The following is a 4639-nucleotide window of genomic DNA, read 5'->3' as shown; positions in this document are numbered from 1 at the left end:
CAAGTGAACAACAGTTATAGGAAAGACAATTCAGAATACTGCATAGGAAATGCAAGAAGTTACGATAACAAAAACCTCAAGAGCGGAGAGAAATTCTCCACCATCATACAGGATAAAACTGTCAAAGAAAGCACTTACCATTTGATTCTAGAAGGCAGACCATGGATAAAGTAAACTTACAATAACTCGCATTGAAACAGTTTGGCTTTTAATCAAGAACTGAGCTTTTATTTTTTAAAATTAAAGTTATGAAAAATATTACATTACTGTTTACGGAGGGTTAAGTTTGAAGAAATGAAAGACTATCCAACAAGGTTACATAGTTCTCAAGCACAATGCCACACATTCATACTAATGGCTCCTCTGATATACTTTATCAATGTTTTCATATGATGTAACTGCGCCATGATATATTAACCTCTGTAGCCACCAACTATAAAGAGATCTTGCAACATCTGTAGAATATGGTATAAATCATAGTTATTCAAGAAACCTTCTTAATGAAGAGCTAGGGTTGTCATGTCCATTACACCCCACAACCGTATTTTAAGTTTAATTCCTTTTTTTCGCATTTTAAGATTTATTATATATTAGCTGATGTCTTTTCCAGGTGCATTTATCTGTAGGTTTGATGAATAAGGTATGAATTGATAATGTATCCCTTTTATCTCTTCGAGTGCCTTTATGCAGAATATCTTTGGTTACGTTGTAAAGTTTTTAAATAGTATACAAAGAAAATCCCATATTTTATATAGAACAAGATTAAAGATTAAGAGTTTATAGCAATGTGTTTGTTTATGAAGGGAGATGAAAGCTTCTGGCTGTAGAGATCTCCTCAAGGTTAATGAATGAGCTCATTCCTTCCTTCCTTATGTAACTGGTCCCGGGGGATATGTAGCTTTTCAATCTCCTGAAATTGCTGCTTGTAGCCTTCCATTTTATTATTATGGTCGCGGTTATGTTTTTAGTATATGTAGCAGTTTTATATTTTAGTTTATCATTTGATACCTCATTCAGCAAAATTTCGCCCTTCAGATTTTTTCAGCAATAGACCAAGCTATTGGTTATCAATAAATGCACACAAGACACTAATAGACCTCACGTATGAGATCTAGAATTAACCACAGGAGGCAAAGAGGAATCAAAGAAGATCTCAACAAGTACAAGGCACAGAACTGGAAAAGTTAAGTACATCTATGTGCTCATTGGGCACTCACGCTGAATCTATGGCATTATCAGAGATCGCACAAGTTACAGAATAGCACTGAATAAATAAAATAAAGCAAAATATACAGAATATTCAATCCCCTGAAATACAAAATTATTACGAATGCATTTCCAGGCGTATATACACAAGGTTTAGTATAAGTATAGCTTTGGTATGAGAGTTCATGACTTGGGTAGATGTATCGCTTTAAGATCAGAGTTCATTATCTCAGATTTTATGGGCAAACAATTACAGTTCAGCAGCTTTAAGGCACCCTTGAAAGGCTAGGGCAAGTAGGGGACCATACTAGAGGCTTATCTTTATTAAGGGAATGGGGTATGTGATGTTCAACAGGAATCAAGGAGTCCTTCCACTGATTGGACGGTAGTAAAGGGACTTTGGGATGTAGAATACCACGGGCACATGTAGACCTCTTGCTCACAAGGCAACGACCCAAGCTCCTAGGACATCTGGCTTTGGGAGAATTCTAGATGCTCATCTTTATTAGGGGACCAATAGCTAGGACATGTGATGATAGGATCAGCAGGAACCAAGGAATCCTTCCACTGACTGGACTCTGGGACTTTAGGCTGTAGATAACCACTGGCACATGTAGGGAACACCTCTGGCTCACAAGGACCCAAGCTCCTAATGGTACACAGGGCTGTCGAACATCACAGGCTAAGGTAACCATCATCTAAGGATCCATTGTGGTTCTTGGCAGGAACACGTAGTGCTTGACATGTGGGTGTGTTCTGTAAAGAATCTAAAAATATCCATTTACAGCCCCTCCCCCACCCACAGTATGTATCCCCGCCTTCCTTATTTAACTAGCTACTACCCATAAGGGAGTTTTATTTAAACCATACACCTTCCCGCCTCCCCTGATTTAATATTGGGCCATAACTACAGATGCTAACGGGTTAAATCCCACTTAGATGGCAAAATTATCATATACCATTATCTGATCCTTCTTTAGAATGAGATTCGGAACATTTTAATTAACAGAGCTGCTGATGGAGCTTTTTAATTTTTCAGCTTATGACTTCATAAAGTTGATAACACCTGGAAAATAAAATTAGGAAAAAAACTCAATGTCCTCCACCCCCCACCCCTCCCAGAACAGCACCCATCTACAATACTCAGCATAGTTGCACACGGCGACACTGCCACCTAGTGGTAATGTTCATATCACACATTCATTAGTCACAGCCACACCCTTCACAGCTACTTATCAGAGACGCGAATGTATACACCCGTATCCTCAGCCTGGGCTTCTAGGCAGGACTCCTGAGCACGGCATTATATTCTTCCCTACCGTAGGACCATATTCATACTTCTCTGGTTATTCTTCTCTTGATAGAGCCTACAGATCATAAAATGACCACATACATGTAGATTGCCCAGGCTACAGATCAACGCACAACACCCCTCCCACACCTCAACCCTACACTCAGTGATCAGTTAACCTTGTAAACAACTTTTAGTATGCGAACCTGTATCTTATTGTAGTTACAGAGAGGATTGAGCATGCTGGGAGTTGTAGTTTTAATCTTTTAGTTTTCTTAAAGGTTAAAATTAAGAAACATATGGATATAATCCTGATTGAAAATATGCGAGGACACCCTAGTACATATGGATTTAATCCAGACAGCCCATACTATTAGACTACCCCAGTAAAAATATATAAAAAGACAGAACATAACTTTTTTTATCCAACTATATTTGGTTATAATACTGGCAGCACATACTGTGAGCCTACCACAAACATATGGATATGATACTGACAGAACATTATAAACTACCTCAAGATACATACGGCTATAAATCTGACAGACATCCTATATTAAGCTACCCCAGTACATACTCACCACAGTGCAGCTGTGTCTATACTTACCACTCTCCCCGTGTAAGAGCTAGGGCTGCTGAAGCTTTGAGTCTTCCTCTCCTCTTCATTCTTCCTTCAGCTGCTCGTCTGTAGAATGACGAATCCTCTTTCTCAGCCTTCCTTTATATAGATTCCAGAACTAAGCCAAAGCAGTGCTGCAGAGATTCCTCCGCCAGTCACTGAAAAAAGTAGTCCCTGTCAGCTGCATCGTCTCACTCGGTTTATTTCTGTCTGATTCGTCCTGAAACTACACGGTGAATTCACACGTGAATGAAACACATTCTTCATAAAATGGGTAACCCAATAATCATGATTCTCGAGGTTTAAACTGTGGAAATTTCTAGACGTGCTAGAAAATTCTCTGCACGCATGCGCACTTACTGCTTACAACTATTTCATCTTCAATTATGAATTTCTGTCAGCAATATATTTGTTTGACCAAAACAATGATCATTAGTAAAAAAAAAAAGTCAGTAAATAAACTTTATTGAAATACTGTGAAGGAGACGCCCGTGAATTGTTATAAATGTCGGAAGAATACAGTAGTAAAAAGTCCCGGCGGATGGATTTCAGTTCGTATCACCTCATCATGTTCTAAACAAGGAGACAGGCGGATGAATATTCACTGCGGCGATATAACGATCCGGGTAAAACTGGTTTGAGCTGGTTTTCATTGCTCATGAATAACAAAAGATTTTTTTGTGTGATCAGGAGGTGCATGAATAACATCACAAGGATGTGAGATGTTCTTGTCAAATATTAACCTTATGTTAAATGTATAGTGTTAAAATATGAGGAGAAATAATAACATAACTATACAAAGTGAAAGTATATTAAAGGGGTTGTCCGAGTTTTGAAAAAAATATATGTGGCCGGGAGCAGGCTGACTAAAATAATAAAGCTGTACTTACCTTCCGGTGCCCTCCCGTATCCAGCGCTGCTGTCGCTCCGGGCGCCATGTAAACAAACATGGCCGCCGGAGCAGCGCTGCATTCAGCTTCCGGCCGGACACGACAACCTTCCGGCCCCCATACACAATGCTGTGTATAGGGACGGATAGGTGTACCCGGCCACGGCCGACGGAAGCTAAATGCAGCGCTGCTCCGGCGGCCATGTTTGTTTACATGGCGCCCGGACCGGAGCGACAGCAGCGCTGGATACGGGAGGGCACCGGAAAGTAAGTACAGCTTTATTATTTTAGTCAGCCCGCTTCCGGCCCCCTCTTCCTCATAGGCCGCGGTCACACGTACCGCTAGGCGTCCGTTTATAACGCGACGCTAGCGCAAAGGGGGAGGTCCTCGGCCTGAATGCGCATGCGTTTCCAGGGAACCGCATGCGATTTATAAGCCGATCGCATGCGTTTCTCTGGAAACGCATGTGCATTCGGGCTGAGGACCGCCCCTTGTGCACTAGCGTCGCGTTATGAACAGACGCCTAGCGGTACGTGTGACCGCGGCCATAGATTGTAAGCTCTTGTGAGCAAGGCCATGAGTCCTAATGTTTCATATGCCTTTGTTATATTAATTTGACATGCTTTGTGCAGC

At 41.0% G+C, this 4639-nt stretch overlaps 1 long non-coding RNA gene across 3 annotated transcripts; it reads right to left on the bottom strand.

Annotated features, from left to right (window-relative positions):
* Positions 1-200: 200 nt before the first annotated feature.
* LOC140071034 (uncharacterized) lies at positions 201-3491 on the bottom strand. Of its 3 annotated transcripts, none has more exons than XR_011849032.1 (3): positions 3477-3491; positions 3105-3342; positions 201-2573 (listed from the first exon to the last, which is right to left on the bottom strand). It is a non-coding gene; the product is annotated as an uncharacterized lncRNA (long non-coding RNA). The 3 variants fall into 3 exon arrangements; XR_011849033.1 differs by having other exon boundaries at positions 3105-3274; XR_011849031.1 differs by lacking the exon at positions 3477-3491 and having other exon boundaries at positions 3105-3459.
* Positions 3492-4639: the final 1148 nt, after the last annotated feature.

The sequence above is a fragment of the Engystomops pustulosus genome, chromosome 7 (assembly GCF_040894005.1).
Source record: "Engystomops pustulosus chromosome 7, aEngPut4.maternal, whole genome shotgun sequence".
NCBI lineage: Eukaryota > Metazoa > Chordata > Amphibia > Anura > Leptodactylidae > Engystomops > Engystomops pustulosus.
The sequence above is the reverse complement of the archived record's forward strand: the minus strand, read 5'-3'. Positions and strand labels throughout refer to the sequence as shown.